The sequence below is a fragment of the Barbus barbus genome (assembly GCF_936440315.1).
Source record: "Barbus barbus genome assembly, chromosome: 20".
Lineage (NCBI taxonomy): Eukaryota > Metazoa > Chordata > Actinopteri > Cypriniformes > Cyprinidae > Barbus > Barbus barbus.
The window spans coordinates 8,043,747-8,066,603 of NC_136748.1; the positions used below are offsets into that span (position 1 = coordinate 8,043,747).

At 34.0% G+C, this 22,857-nt stretch overlaps 1 gene segment (V, D, J or C); it reads right to left on the reverse strand.

Moving 5' to 3' along the window:
• Window positions 1-4,237: 4,237 nt before the first annotated feature.
• Window positions 4,238-10,223, reverse strand: LOC306886574 (Ig lambda chain C region-like). The segment is given in 5 exons: window positions 10,152-10,223; window positions 5,538-5,867; window positions 5,379-5,396; window positions 5,151-5,254; window positions 4,238-4,966 (listed from the first exon to the last, which is right to left on the reverse strand).
• Window positions 10,224-22,857: the final 12,634 nt, after the last annotated feature.

Consider the following 22,857-nt stretch of genomic DNA (forward strand, 5'->3'; position numbering starts at 1 on the left):
GTATTTGGCTATCTTGTTTGTATCATTACTATGGCCTGCCACTATGTGTAAGCTGCTGATTTGCTCAAAACCAACTTTACATGTTTTTAGTCCTATATTACTCATAACAATTATTTTTATCTCAGGTCTTCAGGTAGACCAAAACCCACTGGAGCTTATTATTCAACCAGGTGAACCACTGAAGGTTGTCTGCTCCATCACAGGCACTGATAACCCAAACCTGTACTGGTACCGTTGGACCCCGACAGATGGTTTCAAGTTGATGTTCAGTTCTTTCAGTGTAGGAAATGTGGATCCAGCAAGCGTGGGGGATTTTTCATCCAACAGACCAGGGCATCTTCAGATAGTACTGGAGTCCAAGAGTGTAACCGATGTTGGTTCTGTTGTTTGGTTCTGTGCAGCCAGTCCCCACAGTATAACAGACTACAATGAAAGCTGTACAAAAACTGAAAACTAGTTAATTTGATGGCTAGATCATATAATTTGAGGCCCTGTCAGAAACTGCTTTGACTGACATAAATTTAGTAAAAAATCACACAGTAAAATGTAACCTTTGTGTTGAGATTGACTGTTTTTTCTGATTTGGAGTCCCATTTACAACGATTTTTTGTGATGAAACAATAATCAGCTATTGCAGTATTAACCCTCTCTTTTATCACAACATAGAAATACATTTTCAAAACTTTTATTATGGCTACTTCAAATTGACCCCAGTAAAAACACAAATATACATTTGACAACTTATAGCTTGCAACATTTGGACATTTTCAAGTAGACATTTTGTTATAATCAGTTCTCATAAAATTAAAAGGAGATTAAAAGTGATAAAAGCATCTCTAAAATGTTATGTTTTTGACATGAGGGTTAACAGGAACTATTATTTTTTACTAAAGAGCACAATAACAGAATTAGATTTTTGATTTGTATTGCTTTCGTATATAGTAGAATTTACATCATTTACTGGAAAAACTCACAACATTTGAATGTGTTTCAGATTACTCAGACTGAGCAACTGATTCATGATGCAGTTCAACATGTTCCAGAAAAACAATACAGATGTGGAGGTGGTGTGGTGCAGACTGTTGATAGAGTAACCTGCAAACACGCTCCGTGCATGAATCACCAGTTTCTGCACTAGTTTTCAACAGCTCTTTTGCTTTCATTGGTTTCAACCGAAGACGTGCATGAGCTTTGAGGCTTTTGTGCAGCGGCAGGTGTGTGAAAGATGCAGGATGGAGCATGAACATTTCGAGAACATTCTGACCACATCCTCCCCAACACCTTGCAAAGAACTGACACCACATCCTGCTTTCAGCTACAGCAACCTGCAGCAGTACAGCACTTAAAGTCATCTATACAGTATTCAAAGCAGAAGAATTCTTCTGGATTGTATTCACATTTTCAAGAAGAAAAATGTGAATAAATTTTTTTTTTTAGAAATGTAGATGTCACAATACCTAGATTTAAAGTCTAATTTTGACTCATTGCAGTGGAAGATTCTTACATAACTTAGATAGCAACCCACACTTTCCAAAAGTGCAGATTTTCCACTGAAAAAAAAAAACATATGTAAATATCCTCTGTTTCTTGTCAAACAAAGGCCTCAGAATTACGTAAATGTAGAATGTTTTAGTCATAGCACAAAAATAGAATCCAAAGCTGTTTATATCATTCTACTTCATTTGTTTTCATTGTTAGTTACTCATTCCAGTCAAGTCACTACCTCCATTAAACTTTCAAGCTTTGAAAAAAAAAAAAAAGTTAGAAAATCAATTATAATATGTGTGATTTGATGTCATACACAAATATAACAACTACGAATCTAGTAAATTGTAGACAATACACAGATATTTTAATATCTGTAAATAATACACACATCTTGTAAATAATAAAGAAAGTCACTTCAATTTCCAACGTATCTCAGTCCTCGGGTAATTGTTTCTTCTTCACTGAGAACTTTAGGGTAATAAATTCATATCATGTTACGGGATCACAATCTATCTATATTTATACTTAACTATTCATATACTGTATGCATATTTGATGTGTGAGATGTGCATAACAGTTATCAGGAATTACCTTGAGTTTGCACAGCACACAGCCACAACCAGCGCATACAGCAGGCTTTTGCTGAGGAATAGGATGTAGCCAAAGCCAAGTAGTTTCAATCCTTTAGGCTTCACTAAATACAATGACTGTCTATATATCAGTAATCTATGCTGTCTCATGGAATTCAGACTTAGAATAAACAGTGGCCCGAAAGAGTATTTCAGCACGATCAGTCTCACTGCAACATATAAATATATAACAAGAAAGTGTCATCTGCAAATGTATTATTCTCTATATTATTATGATATCTACTGTCGTCAGTGCTGGAGCTGCTTATCGCTGCATTGAACTTGTTTCATAATGAGTGAACTTTATGCAGTTATTGAACCTGATTATAACATTTGGTGCATTTTCACAAGCCGTTTTGACCGTTTATGGTGTTTGTGATATTGACATATTCATCTCCATTGAAGAAATGGACGGTACACGAGAAGCTACTCTTGGGATCCATCCAATCTGTGTCATTAACTTTTATTCTGCTGCTGATATGGTGCATTAATGTTGTGTTGTCCTGTTGGGCTGAGGTGTCAGTTGATATACCGTCCTGTCTCTCTACGCCATTCACTTTCCAGGACACACTCACATGATCGGGGTAAAAGCCTGAGGCCACACACACTACAGTTGACCATTTATCATTTATCTTATTCTGGGAACAGATTTATTTTGGAGAGGGATCTTGACTTCAGGTAGAGTGACGTTTGTAGCTTGAGAAGGAAAGTGGAAAAACAGGAAGATTCTTTTGAAACAATTACTATGTAATTACCCTTGTGATTATTACATGCATCAATGAAATGCTTGATTTTGATTGGTCAGTCACAGCAAATGCTGATTAATTAATTAATTTATTTATTTTGATTTATTTACTTATTTACAGTGATTGCTAAACTGTATATTTAATTGTTGTCCATGGCAACACACTGATGCTACTCTCATGTGTTTTGTATCAAAAATATGTTTTATCCTAATACTGTATGTGGATGCATACTGTATCTATCCAAAGAAATGCACACAACAACTTATATAAAGCTGATTTGTTTAAACATGCATTTAAATGTTTAGATGTTTTGGTTTGTGTGCAATTTCATATAACTTATTTTAAATACATTTAAGTACATACTTGTGGACTGAATTTATTGCTTCTGAAATGTTCCCTTATTTTCTCTTTGAAAATAGATTCGGAATTAGCATATGATTAATAATAATTATTTTACTGAATAAATAAACATTCATTGATTCACTAACTAATAAATAAACATTTTGCATTGATTTGTACATTTGTATTTTAGTGGCCCATGTACTTTTTGTTTTCTGTATCCAATCCATTTTTTCATTTTTCACGTAGAAATATGACCCATTTTACTGCATTTCACAAATCGAACAAGTACATTTATTGAATGATATCTACTAATGCAATTTGAGAGTTTAAAAAATCAGACTTACCCAGAACCATCAGTTTGGTCCCTTCTCCAAATTCTAGTTTTGCGTAGCTAGTACACGATGATTTATCTCATTACCTAAACCTCAACAACTAACAGCTAATAATGGGCAATGGTACACTGTTTTTGGGACCCCTTTTTAGTTTGAGACCATGAAAGCCATAGTGGACTCCCAGCTGTTACCCAGAGAGGCCTCTTCCGTGCAGCCGTAGTAGTAGACTGAAATGTAGTTTTTTGTGCATTTAAATGTGCGTTATGACTTTAACAGTAATTAAACATAAATTGACAAAAATGGTAAATATATACAGTGGTCCCAAGAACAATCAAAGCACAGAAAAAAAAAGATATTAAAATATCAAACCAAAAACTATCTGCGGATAACTGTAGAGCTTTTCTGAGAACTAACCTCACTGCTCTTATCATTTCTGCAATTATTTTTAAACAATTATACATCCAGTCGGTGTAGTTAATCATGCACTTATATTTGACAGTTAAAAAGTGGTCAAATACATCATATTTTCATTTTAAATAATGTATTGTTTAAATTATATTTTAAACAGAATAGTACTGTTTTGGGAGAGTGTTCAGGGAAAAAAGTGTTCAGGCACAGGTATGCAGCATTCAGTTGTTCATTAAAAAAAATCATAATAATTATCCAGTTATATAAGTGGTGGGAGCACAGTTCACTTAAAGAAGTAAAAAGTTATTTATTCCTAATGGCAATGTTTTAATGAAGAGAAACAGCTGTGTATTCACTAGGGGGCATCTCAGGGAATATAAAGGCTACAGAGTATAATCAACCAATTACATCATTGTTACCATGTTGTTACTTGATTGAAAGCAGTTGGGAGATCATTGGACAATTGGACATTTATGCATTCGGCAGATACTTTTATTCAAAGCAATTCAAGGTATACAGTTTATTTGCTTTCCCTGGGAATCAAACCTGTGACAGCTAGAGCCATATGCTCTACCAAATGAACTACAGCAAAAATAAAAGCTGACAAAATAGCTAATTGCTGAACAATTTTCTTTGCGGATAATGTGTTATAGATTTGATTTTATTTATGTGCAAAGCAAATGTAATTAAATGGAAAATACAGTAGCTCTTATTGTGAAAAATAATGTATAATGTTCACCTCTGTGAAGTCTCTTTTAGAATTCTAGCAAATTAATACAGTAGCAAGCAAACAAGCAAAAGAAATATGTATATATTTAAACAAATAAAAAATAGGAGATTTTATGATTAATCTGATCTGAAGTACCTGCAAGCTTTCATTGGGATAAACAATCAGAAAAGAAAAGATAAAATAGACTCTTCAGTTATATAAACAGCATCTCTTCTGGTTGGAGTAAATGGGGTTTTCTTGGAAACTTCACCAATCCAGATATGTTCAGTTAATTCGCTTTCCAGGTGAACCCTGAAACAAATATTACATAAACATTGAGACATTCAGAGAGAGAGAGAGACATTGTCTATCTATTTTTATATCGTTCTAACATTTACATGTGACTAAACACTTATGTTAACACTTATGTTGTTAATATTCTTCCAGCACTTCTGTTTGAAATGATACATTATAATTACAAGTTTCTCATCCTTACCTTTCTGCACACGAACACTAAGATGACAAGGCCATACAGTGCACTCTTAGCAATGAACACACCGTATGCCAGCGATATCGTCTGCGATGAATTTAAATAGTCTTCTGGAAATTAAAAGATCAAATCATAATCTATTATTCAGCATAGTATCACTGATAAACTTTTGACCTCTGGCCCTAATTCATATTTTGCAGATAGACATCCAAAAAGAAAATAATAAACTCTTACCTGGTTCATATCCACCCCCTGTAATTAGAAAATAATTAATTAGAAGACCCAAATATTAAAATATGAAAATTACTTTAAGTATGCATTGCCAAATGCATTGTGTTCACAGACAGAAGTTTTTTGTTTTTTTTTTATCTTTCAACTTGTCTAATAAAATACCTCCAGTTCCAGTGATTTCAGCGGGTATTTCCTGAAACTTTTCTGTTTCATTGTAGAAGGTCACTGTACATGTGAATGTGCTTTTTGGTGTGAATTCTTTTTTAGGGACTTTAAGTCTGCTGGACATGCTGAACCTTCCCTCTGCATTTTTTTGGGTGGCATAAGGGTCTGTCGCTACATCATCTGTTATTTCTTCGCCTCCACGTGTCCATTTTATGCTCACATGGCCTGGGTAGAAGTCTTCAGCCAAACACACAAGAGTGACCTTTTCCTTACAGCTCGTCTCGTTTATAATTTTTACATCTGGTTCTTTGGGGACAATGTCTGGATCTGTAAAACAATATAATAAACAAATAAATATAACATATGGCATAAATAGTATAAGCATATGTAACACAATATGAATATAAACATACACATGAACAATTTTGGAGACCATTTTCCCCATGACATTTCAGTCTGCTTAAACTTAATGTGAAGAATTATGCCGTTGATGATGATGATGACTATTTTTGTTATTATTATTATTGTTATTGTTGTTGTCAAATAAATTCCACAATACCATCTATAACCCCATTACACAATACAAAAATCCTACTAAGAGCAGTTGCAGGAAAACCACATACAACTAATGTAACTAGTGCATCTGTACTTGCCACCTTTCAGTTATATGCAGCTCATAGCAACAACCTTGATAAAGTATATCAGCAATTTGACATGCTTATAAAATCACTATAGTGCACAACAGCAAGAGTTGCTAAAGAGCAGCTAGGTGCAACATTCAGATCTAGAAGACTATAAATTGGTGTTTCACATTATACATCATATAGTCAGTTATTAGAGGGAAAATCAGGTAACACTTTTTGGATTTTAAAGTCCAATTCTCACTATTAACTAACTATTAATTACAACACTTGCCTCAATAAACTCCTATTTTGCTGCCTATTAATAGTTAGCAAGGTAGCTGTTAAGTTTGTATGGGGTAGGATTAAGAGATGTAAAATATGATCATGCAGAATAAGACATTAATATGTGCTTTATAAGCACTAATAAACACCCAAATATACTAGTAATATCCATGCTAATAAGCAACTAGTTAATAGTGAGAATTGGTCACTAAACTGAAGTGTTATCCAAAAAAACGTATGTGCTTTCTTACCCAGAACAGTAAGTTTGGTCCCATTTCCAAAGTATGCAGGTCTGTTGTTCACACTGTTCAACAGCTACAGTAAAACTCTCCCTATCACTTTAACCTGATTACATTCTATAATGCATGAATATGACACTCAAAATATACATTTTATACAATGCTATAGACCATTGAAATTTGAGAGTCATATTCATGCATATTCATCAGCACCACAATGAATTTATTAAAATTTTTCAGAAGAACAACAAGCTTACATATCACCATATTAAATATTATGAACAATTTTAGTGATAGTAAGCCAAGAGCTTGTTTTAAGGCAGACTATTGTCTAAACCTGTAATTCTGGTACTTCAAAACCAGACCTCAAAACTCAGCACTGTTTTTTTTTTAGCACTGAATGTTCTCAGAAGTAGAACAGTGACAATATTTTCATTTTATCCCAGTACACCATTCACTTATTACAGTTTGGATTTAGTTAAAAGCATTAATTGCATTATTAAGAAAAAAAGGACTTTGTCACATTTTTACACACACATTCTTAGAACTTACAAACTGATAAAATACCAAAAACACAAGCAAACAAATATTCTTACCTAAAACTGTAAGCTTGGTGCCTTTGCCAAAATATGCCGGATTGCCATAGTTCACACTGATTCTAAGCTACAGTTAAAACCCTAGCAACATCATCCTACTATATTTAACTCTATTCCTAAAGACAATTTATTTACTCCAGTTCTTCTAATTGACACCTTTATTTTAAATATACTATTTATACTATGCAATATCAAAATCATTAGAGATGGTTTTTTAATTTACTCACCTAGAACTGTAAGTTTAGTGCCATTGCCAAAGTGTGCTGGGCTGGCATTGTTCACACTGATTTTATGCTACAGTTAAAACCTCAGCTATAATGCAGATGCATGTGAATATTGCCACTTGTCCAACTATTTATTTATATTTGTTAAAGATGGATTGGCTAGTCCAAGTTTTTCAATAAACCATAATTTTAGATAACCTAATAAAATTCTTTAAAATTATTAAATATCAGATTACTCAAATTACTCACCTAGAACTGTTAGTTTAGTGCCATTGCCAAAGTATGCAGGATTGAGATTGTTCACACTGATTCTAAGCTACAGTTAAAACCTCGGATATACTGCAGAGCATGTGAACACTGCCACGTATCCTAGTTACATTTTCAAAGACTATACCTAATCCACAATCTTAGATAACATATTAAACATATTAAACTTTACAATTCACACATCAAATTCAAATTACTCACCTAGAACTGTAAGTTTGGTGCCATTGCCAAAGTATGCAGGATATCCAGAGTTCACACTGATTCTAAGCTACAGTTAAAACCTCAAATAAACTGGAGAGCATGTGAACCCTGCCACGTATCCCAGTATATCTATTTCTTAAAGACTATAGACCTACTCCACAATCTTAGATAACATATTACAAATAATAAGCTTTACAATTCACAAATATCCTAATATTCAAATTACTCACCTAGAACGGTAAGTTTAGTGCCCTTGCCAAAGTATGCAGGACTGCTCTGGTCACACTGATTCTAAGCTACAGTTAAAACCTCAGCTACAGCTGGATTCATATAAACAGTTACACTTATCCCACTGCATCTAACCTCATTTTTAATACATAATAAGCTTATCGAGAACTGCCAGTGCATCCAATACCAATTCATCAATTTTTGATATGATAAAGCAATTTCACTTTTGCTAATGACCTCCAGTATTATCAATGGCAATCACTCAAATAGTATAGAAGTTGTTGTTTCTTACCTAAAACAGTTAACTTTGTTCCATTGCCGAAATAAGCCTGGCCAGCACCAGTGTCACAGCACACATGTGCACTAACAAATTTACCCAAGACACCAAATGCTAAAAACCTAGCATAGGTTTTTATTGAATGGCCTGTGAATATCTACTACAGAGCAATTGTTTTAGTACAATGAGTAGTAATTTAGTGATTTATATAACAGAGAGATATACAAAAAAAAAACAATATCATAAAACTCTCAAAAAATAACTTTCTTTTAGACCTGAACATCAGAAAAGCAGGATGTGTTCCTAAATATGCTAGTAAGTTCAGAAATATTATGCAAATTACTCACCTAGGACTGTAAGTTTAGTACCGTTACCAAAGTGTGCTTCACTAGCCATGTTCACACTGATTCTATGCAACAGTTAATACCTCAGATAGTCAGCATTATAAATGGTTTTATTTACTGTACCTCAATACATCTAACTCAAGATTACGGAGAAGTACTCCAGTCTGATTAATTTCAATTTAATGTTATTTTAGATATCATAGAGCAACATTGTATTTTTCATTGATGTCAATTTGTCATAAGTGCATTGCGCCTTGTCTAGCATTAAGACATCAATCAATGAAATAGCATTAACTTTTTTATATATATTCTTACCCAGAACAGTGAGCTTTGTTCCATTGCCGAAATAAGCTGGATAACTACCACCAGTGTCACAGCACACATGTGCACTAACAAATTCATGCAAGATGCCAAATTCAAGTGCTTTTTTAGCTTAAATGGGCCATGAATGCTGCTCAACTTCATCCAACTAGTTTACTGAGATTACTTATGGCAATGTAACACCCAAACATCATAACTTAGAAGATGCATTGCATATTAAAGTCAATAAATCGCATAGCTACATTTCTGTATATCCTGCTAAGGTTTTGCATATAACACAGAATACTCAAATTACTCACCTAGAACTGTAAGTTTAGTGCCATTCCCAAAGTATGCAGGATTGCCAGTGTTCACATTGATACTAAGCTACAGTTAAAACCTCAGCTACGGTCGAGATCATGTAGACTTAGCCACTCATTATCTAACTGTATGAAAAATAGATTTTTCTTACCTAGTACAGTTAACTTTGTTCCATTGCCGAAATAAGCCTGACCAAGACTAGTGGCACAGCACACATGTGCACTAACAAATTTAGCCAAGACACCAAATGCTAAAACCCTAGGTTTTTACTTGAATGTCCTGTGAATATCTACTATAGAGTAATTATTTTAGTACAATGATTTACAATATATTGATACATCAGAGTGGTATACAAAAAAAAACAATATCATTTTCAAAACTCTCAAAAATAATCTCCTTTTAGACCTGAACATCAGATAAGCAGGATATGTTCCTAAATATCCTAGTAAGTTCAGAAATATTATGCAAATTACTCACCTAGGACAGTAAGCTTAGTACCGTTACCAAAGTGTGCTTCACTGCCCATGTTCACACTGATTCTATGCAACAGTTAATACCTCAGATAGACAAAATCATAAATGATTCTACTGACCTCTAACTTTTTAAGATATTTTAAAGAATGATGATTACTAAGAAGTGTTCCAATTCAGTTAATTTCAATTTAATGAAATTTTAGATTTCACACAGCAACGCTTCAATTGTTACTAACCTCCATTTGACATAATTCAGCGCATTGTGCTGTACTGTCCACCATAGGCATGTCTATGGCAATCAATGAAATAGCATGAACATTTTTTAATATTCTTACCTAGCACAGTGAGCTTTGTTCCATTACCGAAGTAAGCTGGATAAGTACTAGAGCACAGCATACATGGGCACTGACAAATTCACTCAGGATGCCAAATCCAAGGCATTTTTTAACTTAAATGCTCCATGAATGCTGCTTGATTACATTGATCTAATTTACTTAATTACTTATTCCTAGTGTGCTCATTTGAGTCATTTCATAAATATAAAACATGAGCAGCATAATTTAGAAGGTTGCATATTAAAATAGATAAATAACTGAACATCATATTTTTGCAATATTCTGATTTACATATCACACAAAATACTCAAATTACTCACCTAGAACTGTAAGTTTAGTGCCATTGCCAAAGTATGCAACACTGCCAGTGTTCACACTGATACTAAGCTACAGTTAAAACCTCAGCTATAGTCAAGATCATGTAAACTTTCCCACTAATATCTGACATTATTTTCAAAAATTAGGTTTTTCTTACCTAGTACAGTTAACTTTGTTCCACTGCCAAAGTAAGCCTGAGAAGCACCAGAGTCACAGTGCACAAGTGTACTAACAAATTTAAGTCTGTAAAGCCTATGTCATGTGCATAGAATATTACTTTGACTCAAAATCGTGTACTTAACACTTAATATATCCTTAGATCTGAACATCAACATGCGGTTGTACTGATCACACTGATTCTATGCTACAGATGAAACCTCCTCAAGATCTTTACTACATATTTACCTTCTTTTCTTTTTAGTCACTTGGAACACAACACTATAGTAATCAACAATCAACTGCCTAAGCATGCTGTCTAACACTAAGAAGTGTCCAGAAGAATCAGAAAACATCCTATCTAAGCATACATTGCAAAATAATAGTTTTTTTTTTTTTTTGTAAAGGTTAGCTTAGTAATAAAACTTTTGTTTGATATCTTACCAAGAACTGTTAACTTTGTTCCATTGCCGAAGAAAGCTTGACCACCTCCGCCAGAGTCACAGCATACACGTGCACTAATAAAATTACTCCGACTTTATAGACTTAAGTCTTGCAGTTTGTCTAAACATTGAGGCTTCAGAAATGCTTAGGCATTTTATCTATGCTGAGGAAGATGTTTTCTAAATCCCATTGTCAAATGATATCCCTGAACTTAGACATTTTTCTTAGTTTTCTTGTTATGATGCAGAAGACTATCTAAAATAAGGTCAAAATATGTCTTACCAAGTACTGTGAGTTTGGTGCCATTACCAAAGTATGCAGGGTCATAGCTGTTCACACTGATTCTACGCTACAGATAAAACTTGCTCTACTCTTAATACCATCTACATGCCATCACTACTTATCAAATCAAATAAAGAGTTTTGAGTCAGAAAGAACCATCAGAATGCATGTAATTAGCCGTTTTGATTAGAAGCCACATTTTTGATTAAGCATTGCCATTTAAACCATATGAAATGTGTTTCTTACCAAGTACAGTCAATTTCGTTCCTTCACCAAAATGAGCCGGAGAAGTAGTTGACACAGCACACACAAGCACTAATAAAATGTCTAGGATATATGCCAGGTCTGGACACTGATCAGTGGCAAGTTACAGACTTATTTACATTTTACATTTATTCATTTAGCTGACGCTTTTATCCAAAGCGACTTACAATTGCTATATATGTCAGCGGTCGCACGCCTCTGGAGCAACTAGGGGTTAAGTGTCTTGCTCAGGGACACATTGGTGTCTCACAGTGGATTCGAACCCGGGTCTCTCACACCAAAGGCATGTGTCTTATCCACTGCGCCATCACCACCCCGGGTTTTACAAAATAATTATCTACAAACTTCAGCACCTAATAATATTTATCCAGCAAATTCTATCAAAAAAAAGTCTCACCTGTCACTGTAAGTTTAGTCCCACTGCCAAAGTGTGCAGGACTGTACTGATTACACAGATGTCAAACGACTGTAAAAAACTAAAGATTTTATACTAACTGCTTTTTGATGCTTTTGCATCATTCCACTTAACATTTATACAAGAATATTTACATTTACAATCAGAATCATTGTTTTTCTTACCTAAAACAGTAAGTTTGGTGCCGTTTCCAAAATATGCTTGAGTGTTTGAGCACAGAGTATCAAGACAGTATCACAAACGTACTCCTCTATATTATGTAATTCCCATTGGTAATTGTATGCAGCAAACACATTCCTTGCATTTAATTAGTCTTTTACGTTTACAAAAACGAATTTCTTACCTAGAACAGTCAATCTTGTCCCCTCACCAAAGATAGCCTGGCTGTTTCCAAAGCACAGCATGCAGGCTCACTGGTAAAATTACTTGAACTTCACAACCCTTACATTTAACTAAATCTACACATAGTTCTTTTTTAAGTTCTTTGATGCATTTGCATTCTCTGTTGCATTCACATTTTAGGTTTTCAATCATGTTGCTTGAAATGATCAACAGTTGCACAGTAAATTCAGAAAGGTTTCCAACTGAAGCAGAAGTAGTACTTACCAAGAACTGTTAATTTTGTGCCGTTACCGAAATAGGCTTGATAATTGGCACAGCGTACAACTGTCATGTCAAAAAGGGTCTCAAATCCAATACTGAAATTGCACTGATTTTTTTTCATAATATTTCAGCATGGTTTATCCTTATTGGACAGCCACTTGAGCTCAACGAATATTTTGTTAATTGTCTAATATTCCCATGTAGGCCTACATATTAGTATAGTTAAAAGTGTTTCTTACCTAGAACTGTTAATTTTGTTCCATTTCCAAAGTGTGCTTGATAAGCATTGTCACAGTGAGATGGTATGTGCAAATTTACGACACAAGCTGGTACAAATTATTTGAAACATTTGGGTCTGATTTGGAGGCCCCCCCTTCCTTACTGCTGTCATAGTTTAGTCAAAATAGAGTTTCAAACACATAGGCTTTAAAGAAAACTATAAACTTAAAGAAAACACACCTGAATTAAAGTAAACTTACCTAAAACTGTCAGTTTCGTTCCATTTCCGAAGTATGCTTGCAAACCAGAGGCACGTTGTTTCAGAGTACTCCGAAATTTGCATTAGAATTACTTTTTTCCATGATTATATATAAGTCTGTTAATTCCATAATAGTTGTCTCCCAGGAGGCTGTTCGATGTAAAACCATGACAATCCAAAATATGCACTGATTTGCTTCAAGACAAATTATCAAATTTTCTGTCAGGTCCAACCTCAAGTATCCACACATGTAATTACTGCGCATAAAATGTGTTTAAATATATAAAAATGTGAGAATTGTTTAAAATATTAGTAATCCTTCTCTCCTAGATAGCCATTATATTTAATGTTGAAATCCATGAGCAAGGTTTGCAGTGTTTGTATTCATTGTCTCTGTCTAATTGACTGTATATGGAGGGAGGTTTTTGTACAGCGGCTCTATGGGATTGTATCACCGTGGCCCCCTGTCCCCACGGTGCTAAAACATTATACAAAAACAAAAAAGGATCCTTCTTTTTTTCCCCCCACTCTCCCCCCAACCCCCATTTTATCTATATTTTTCATCATTCTCTTGCACATGTTGTTTTTTTTATGTCTATACAGTCTATGTTGCTATTTCTGTGATTACTGAGAATTTGGGCAGGTGCAGATGCCTCCACCTAAAAATGTCTCTATGACAGTTTGCCGACCCCTCCCACATCCCCATCAAACAATCATTAGAGTATAGAAAGAGGACTGATACTGTATCTGTTCAATGTTTAAACGACAGAAATTCACAAAAAAAAGTAGCAAAATAATTCTAAATGATTGAATTGTTGTTTTTGTTTTTCATGAAACAGCATGAAAAACATTTATAATAAATAAATTAATGTTAAATTAATGTCAAATTCATCTCTAATTAATGTAATGTACTGATTCAATATTCAAACTCAAAAAGTCAAACTCATCCTCAAAGAATCAGAATTTTTTTTTTTCGTAATTAACAACTATTTAACTTAAAGACTCAACAAACGATCTATATGTAAAAGAAATGTACAGAAATGCATATAATATTCCAGTTTTTGAAGCACTGCACCATGTTCCCTCTCTTTAAGATACTGTAAATAAAATAACTGCAATATTGTACCATAGAGAGATTCTAATAACTCATATTTTTAGCCAGAGCACAGTTTTAATTGTGTAATTGAGTGATTATAAAACATCTCAATCATTCTAAACATTCCTACAACATCCTTTCAAGTCAAAATAATTCAAAACCTGAATATTTTGATTAGTGACTTTTGCTCTTAGTGGTAAATAACAGTGTTCCATAATATGATAATATAATAAAATAATGATTAATGGATCCAATGTGGCAATAAGACATGCTAAACTAATCAAAAACAAAGCAAAAGTAACATTTTAAGCACTTAATTTCTCATGATTACATAATCAGACTACAATGGTGACGTAACGGAATATGTCAGGAATTGAATGCCATCTGCTGCTGTAAATAGAGTATAAAAACAGTACTAAAGTTGCTCTTATCATCCTGCAGAGGTCAGCATATGATCTTTAATCCATCGATGATCAAATCATATTAAATTGTACTGCTCTTCTAAAAGCAAACTGTATTAATGGTGCAATACTACAAGAAGAGCCCTCCAGATTAAAGCAAGAAATGTCTAATAAATGATAATTAAATTGCAAGAGTTGCCAGAGAATGCATATGAACATGAAAATAGGTTAGAAATCTGAAAATATGAATTGTAAATCTGAATTCATAATTATAAATGTGATTATACATAAGTCACTTTGAATCTGAGCAATGTTCCAAGAGTGCAGATATTTAACCCACTGGGATTTTTCACTGTTTGTATTTTGTCTGTTTGTTCCAAACAAATTGTGAGTTTGTGCATATTAGAAACAGGGATTTTTCAGTCTCTCTTACTGCAGGTTACACTGTTGCACAAGTAGATGGCGTCAAGTGATAACCTTCTTGAGTAATTAACTGAATAATTCACTCACATCAATTCATTCAAAAACGTATTTTCATTACTAAACACCAATCATGTGCTGGTCAGCTACTTCCTGTTTACTGAACCATTACACAGAGATGAATTACAGCAGTCAGGAGAGAAGGTTCACATAGCCTATGTATTGTCTCCCAGGACTAATTCATGTATTTAAAAATGTACAGTAACTTTTGGCAAGGCTGAAATTTCAGCAGTAATTTCTACAGTCTACTCTACAGTAGCACCTGGTCCTTCAGAAACCATTCTAATATAGTGATTTGGTGTGGTTTGTATAACATCTGATCCTTTTCTCCCATCCATGGAGGTCTCACCGCTGGTCTATGATCATGTAATATTCTGTAATATTCATCATGGAAGTTTGCATAATCAAGATCAGACAGTGAATGTGTGAATTGGTTTTTGTTCAGTTCTTTGACAAGGTGCAGATAGTGAAGGTACTGGTGATTAGGGAGGACTACTCTAGATAAGTTTATCTGTGCCAAAAAATAAAAATTAAGTTAGATATATGTTAACTGTGAAAACATGCAATCACACTCTGTGAAAAGGGTCCATATAAGCAAATTTAGTTTATTTCATAAACATTGCAACAGACATTCAGCACTCAGTTTGGAACTTAAAATAAAATATAACACGTTTTATATAAAAAAATATATATTATACACATTTTATATATTAATACACATGCATAGGTACTATAAATAAATAATAGTATGGTAATTCATATTTATTATTAGATGTATATTATATCATCATTCCTCAAACTCTGATATGTATAGGGTGTGCATATGAATTTTGTACATATGAAAAGGCGATTAAATATAGTAGCTATATCCCACAACCAGCTTGATTATCATGTATTTTCTCTCTGATCATCGTGGCTCAGGTTGAGGTTATTGTTCAGGTGCTTGGCTAAGTTAAGGTACTGTGCAGCACTTGAGGCACAGAAATAAATACCCGAGTCCTCGTCTGTTAGATTCTTGATCTCTAGTGAAGATTCTTTAGTGTCAGGACGTTTCATTATGTATTTTGTTTTTGTGAATGGGGCAACTGTTTCTTCGTTATCTTTTGCAATAGAAATAGCAACAAGGGCCAGTTCACCTTGACCTCTCTGTCTGTACCAGTACATATTATAATAGCTGGCATCATCATGGTTACATTTTAAAGTAACGTGTTTATCCCGTTGAATAATCAGTTGAGTTTTACTAACTTGATCATTCTGAATGATGGTTATTCCTCCTAATGACTCTGTTGGGTAGAAAACACTTGATTATATGAATTTTCATTGCAACAATATTGATTTATAAAGAAATGTTTGAATTTCAAACAGTCTGGATAGACTTACTAATAACTAGCAGCAAAATAAACCCCAAACACAGCAGCCCCATGATATTAAAGAGGTGAATCCACTCCTTACTGTCTCTCACCTCTTCTAGATTTATTTTGACTGTCCTATTTAGTGTGTCTATGATCAAAAGGAACAGGAAATGACATCATAAATGAGAGATGAAAGCACGGCGCAGAGTTAACTTTGTGGTTGTTGTTTAGCAGTGCAGCTGTAATATAATACTGTGTGCTCGTGGCACAATAATAGAGAGCTGAGTCTTCAGTCTTTAGCTTGTTAATCTGTAGCGTGGACATTTTTATTTCAGGACGGGTTGCTGCATACTTAGAATCATGAGTTTTAAATGCTTCTTCAATATTCGCCTGATTTTGGCCAGCAGAAAATGCCAATAAAGACAAACCCACAGTCCCCTTTGCTTGCTTGTACCAGAACAATCTGTAGTGGTCAGAATTATCATGTTGACATGTCAGTGTCACATTTGAACTCATGCTGGCAAAGATTTCCGGCTCTTGGCGGATTTCTCCATTGGATTTATCTGGAAAACAGGATAGTTGATAAAGATAAAGATAACTGTTGTAACTGTTGGTAACCCTTGTGAAAAAAAGTGTGCTCTATAGTATTGAATGTGCATTGGCAGTGTATGTCAAAACTTAAAGATATATTTAAAAAATGTACTTGCAGATAATATATTATTAATGGAATAAAAGACCACTTAAGTCTAGTGAATACAGTTTCATGACTACGATTGTTATCTAATTTAAGTACACTTTTAAAGTGTACCTTGTCATTACTAATGCCATTATTAGTAATAACATACTAAATCATTCATTTCAACTGGACTGTGTTATTCAGTGTTATATTTAAAGTTAATATGTTGTAAAGGTACTAACTTAATCATAACAATGTGTAATTACAAATATTTTTAAATAGATAACATGCCAGTTTCAATATAGATTACATTAAAACATAGTTTATATACTATATACTATACTATACTATACTATATACTAATATATACTATAATAGCATGCAATTAAGTGTATGTCTATTACATTCACTTCACAAGTATATCTTTTAAAGGAGTATTTCTGAAAGTACTCTTTTTTAAATTTTTAAAAGTATGCTAAAGTGTGTGTTTTTTTCACAAGGGAATGTAAATTAATATATAAAAATGTGAAGAAGAAAAAAACAATCAAAATTCAAAAGCCTTACGGACAGTCAGCAGTAAAGTGAATATGAAGCAGCTGAGCTCCATATTGTCCCATAAATGAATGAGGTGTATTCAGTAATGATGTGACTGACTTCCTACAGTTCTGCAGCATGACAGATAATGTCAACTTCCTGTGAAAAAAACAAGCATACGCCCCAACAACACATCCCTCCAGTGCTGACAAACCACTTAATTTCTAGCTACCTAATGATTTTCTAACAAACTAAATATTTGTCTATAAAATAAAAAATACTTCTAATTTGAAAATATTTATTTACATGAACCATCCAACTGGTCCGACTCACTAAAATGGCTTTCACGAGTTCACTGCTTATCCAGTCTTAACAAAAACAAAGGTAAATGTTTTTTGGCTCACCGTCCTTAGTAGGGGATTGATCCCAAGTAGACTTGAGCTCTTCATTGACCTGACCTGACCTGAAGACTATAGAATAATGGAAAAATTGTCACTGGAGACAGGTACTGTATCTCAAATATAGCTTGTTACTGTCATCTCACTGAGAATTTGGGGTGAAAAAGTAAGTGAAAGGGTTATTAGCATTGCTACTTTTATTTAGTAGCTAGTAGCTACCCCAACACTGCAGTTAATTATAGAATTGTCCGTGTCTTACACCACTAGAGTCACAATGCTTCTCAACCAGGATATCCTTAGAGTTTCTCTAACCCCAGGTGTTAATTATATCACATGCTTATTGTTAGAGCGTGCACAGTTCTGGCTTCACTGTGGCTTGCAGCGCTGTAATATGTACTACTGTCCTGTGCAGTGAGGTTGGATACAGTCAGGCTGAACATGTTGGCTTTTGTGTTCAGAATGGCTTCATAGTTCTGTGTTGGTTTGCCATACTCTTTTATAATAAACTGTATAGGTTGTCCATAATGGTCTTGCCTGTACCAAAACATGGTATAGCTAGACATGCTAACTCCTGCTGCCATGCTACAGTCGAAAGTCACTGAATCTCCTGGTAGTGCTGATATGAATCGTGTTGACTGAATCACGATGTGAGCTGATGTCTGACCTACAGAAATAAAAACAGTAGACAAACAACACTGAGACAGCACTTATTATAAGCAATAAAGTTATGTATAAACGACTAGCATGTCGTTTGCCTTGAATAAATAAATAGGGATTTTAAATTTGATCATTTCAGTAGTCCATACTGTGTAAATGTCCATATGACACTCACTTTGACAAACTATAAAGAGCCATTTCAGTAGAATAATTGCGATTTGGTTGTTCCTCATCTCCCAGATTGAGCCTGATCAAGTGCAAAACGTATAGCAAAAAGTAAGCTAACAAGCTGACTGTAAGAGGAGGAGCTTTGCTTTGGAGATGACGACTGATGGCCATTGTTCAAACAAATGTGGAAAAATAAAACGTTTACGACATCATCACAAATGAATATCACAAGTACTGCACAAATTAAAATAATAGACATTATTTTGCATAGGAATTTAAAGGTAAAAAATACAGGTTTCTGTGTGCAGAAGTTCATGCAATTTACATTTCATCTAGATATAAAAATTAGATGGCATATCTGAAAAATGGCAAAACATCTGGTGTTATAAGTCATGTTGTGGATATTTGTGCAACATTGCAGTATACTGTAATTACATACTACAAATAACCCAGCTGGGTTTTCAGTTCAAATTTATTGATTTTTGTCAATACAAAGCTGGCATTTTCATGCTAAAGACACTGTCTGTCTCCACCAGAGGATTCAAAAATATTGGATATGTAATTTTAGGATATATGATGCACTTATTCTTTAGTGACGTGACATGTAGCCAAGTATGGTAACCCATACTCGGAATTAGTGCTCTGCATTTAACCCATCCTTAGTGCACACACACATCAGTGAACACACACCTGGAGCAGTAGGCAGCCATTTATGCTGCGGCCCTCAGGGAGCAGTTGGGGGTTCGATGCCTTGCTCAAGGGCACTTCAGTCGTGATATTGAACGTGGAGAGAGCGCTGGACATTCACTCCACCCACCTACAATCCCTGCCTAACCTGAGACTCAAACTCACAACCTTTAGGTTACGAGTCTGACTCCCTAACCATTAGGCCACGACATCCCCTTTAGATGTATTATATGTGGAATATTTGCATCCACAGAATTCAGACATCAATGTCAAACACAGAAACGTTTGTAGTATCTACACTGCATTTGGTGTGTGAGCAATTATAATGTATATATTAATATAATCCTTTAAAAATATCTGTATTTATACACTGATTATTCATTAAATATGGTATGATCTTCCTCTAACTAATAACACACAAACAGCTGTACCTTTCAAACTTTTATTGAAGATACTGATAATTGCACCTTGCAAATTGTGTACATATTTTAAAAGGCATGTTTGCATTTGTTCCTGATTTGCATAATTTCTACTGTAAATCGGACAGGCATAATTCATCCTTAGTGAATTCCCCAATCTTTTTGGTTATAATTTCAGTGTGTCATATTTCATATTAATAGTTAATATTCTGTATGCGTTATTTTCTCAGCATCAGAAATGAATTTAATACTGGCAGTTAGTCATGGTTTGTAACACACCTGATAGTGGTTAACCACTCAATATTTTACAGTAATATAAACTGGAGAAACATATCTTAGATAGGGAAGAGGGTTTTTCTTTCAGTAAAAACTGAATTTGCAGCACTGTGTACTGGCAGCACAGTAATAAATAGCCATGTCTGACAGATCGAGGTCTGAGATGGTTAGAGATCCCGTCACCTTGTCCTGTCTAGTTTGTGTGAAACGATTTGTTGTAAATCCAGGCTCATTGTTTGGTGGAGATCCTGTGTAACCATAGCCGATTAGATCTAGAGACATGCTCTGTTGTCGATACCATAACATGACAACTAAGCTACTGTCGTCATGTTTGCAGTTGATCTGTGCCTTGCTACTTCGGTTGGCAATCAAGAGTGGAGTCTGTTCAAATTTTACACAATTTACAGTCCCTGTGGAAAAAATATTAGTAAAGTTAGAAAGCATTCTAAAAAGTAACTTTCAAAATTGATTAATATTTATATTACTTGATTATCATACTTAAAAACATGATTAGGAAAATACCCAGCCCAAACGTAAGCTCACACATCTCTGATGCACTGTGTAATAGAGAATGAATGATATGTTAAGAGGCATTAAGAGAGAGAGAGAAGACTGTTATATATTGCAACCGTCTTTGCCAGTGTTTAAGAGTTACATCTCCCCCTGTTGGCCCTACAACAACCACAGTTCTTCTTAACTTCATATATTTCTTTACTTCACTGTGTGTGTGTGTGTGTGTGTGTGTATATATTTATTTTTATATATATTTTTTTTTATGGTCTGCCATACTTGATCACTGAAAAATGTGAAATGATCTTTACACGGATGCACTAAATTGAATAATCCTTATATATTGAATAATTAATAATAAATAGTATGCTATTTTTTGTTTTTTAAACATTTGATGTATATTGTAAAAAGACATCATAATAAACATATAAAACATATAAACATATGTGTCTTTATTTAGCAAGTAAACTTAATTAAACGTAAAGTTTTATCCTAAGTGAAAGTTCTACTTTCATTTTATAGCTAAATTAGCTTTTGTTTATGGTAAAATTACGCTGTAAAAAGCTTAAGATGCAGAAAGTACATTAAGTAACATTTTGTTTAAGACTAAAAAAAACACTTATCAAGCACGGTGCACTGAGGGGGAATAAAGATTGTTTTTGGTTTTACTTTATGATCTAAACAACAAAGTTATGTTTCTATTCTAAACTTTATTTATTTATTTGATTTTCTAAATTGTTTTGATTTCAAATAATATCATAAAATCTAAAGAAATAAATTAATAAAATAAAATAAATATCTACTATATTAAATGATGTATGGCGAATTTGAACTTTACTCTAAAATTTTGATTTTGACATAACTGAATCAGTAGTTTGCTTGCTTTGTCTGTGGATGGGTACAAAAAGATTATGTCTTTGCAGCTTTGCTTAAGGTGCAGACATTTAACATTCTAATATGTGCTGTTGTTTGCTAGCATTTTGTATCTCATAGGTTAATGTTCAAATATTTTTGTTATTTTGTAAATGGTATTTTGTCAAAACATTGTTAAAAACCATGCAATATTTGAAAGAATATTAGATAATCACAGGAGAGATATGAAAGCCATATACCACTGTTTTGGTTTCCTGTGTGCTTGAGTTTTAGTTAAGCAGTAATTTTAGTCTGTGGCACTGTGCATATTGACAGCACAGTAATGAACAGCAGAGTCTGACAGACTGAGATCAGAGATTTTCAGAACTCCATTCAATGTGTATTTTTTTCTGTTCAAACCGGCCTTTAAATCCATCCTCATAACTGGGCTCACCCGTAGCATAAGTGTAACCGATTAGAACCATGGCTATATCCTTTTACTGATACCATAGCATATTTAACATGGTATTGTCATCATGCGAGCATTTCATCTCTGTTTTATCATTTTGGTTTGCAAATAAGGATGTCACTTTCTGCTGAACATTCACACATTTTGCCTTCCCTGTAAAAATAGTCAGGCTTTAAGAAATATTCCACTTCAATTGGAAAAACATCTATTAAGTAATGATTAAATAAAATAATATTGCTATCGCAAATGAATTTTTACCAATATAAAAGAAGAAAAATATGCACAGTTCATATGCAGCTCTAAACATCCTTCTAAGGGTTATGAAAACTCTGCTCATCCACACAGCAAAAATAATGTGACGAGAGAAAGTTCAGTGTCTCAGAAAATTTGAATATTACATAAAATCAATAAAAAAAGGATATTTTAAACATAAATGTCAGGCTTCTGAAAAGTATGTTCATTTCTATGGCCTCCTTTTGCATGAATTACTGCATCAGTGCGGCGTGGCATGGAGGCAATCAGGCTGTGGCACTGCTGAGGTGTAATGGAAACCCAGGTTGCTTTGATAGCGGCCTTCAGGTCATCTGCATTGTTGGGTCTGGTGTCTCTCATCTTCCTCTTGACAATACCCCATATATTCTCTATGGGGTTCAGATCAGGCGAGTTTGCTGG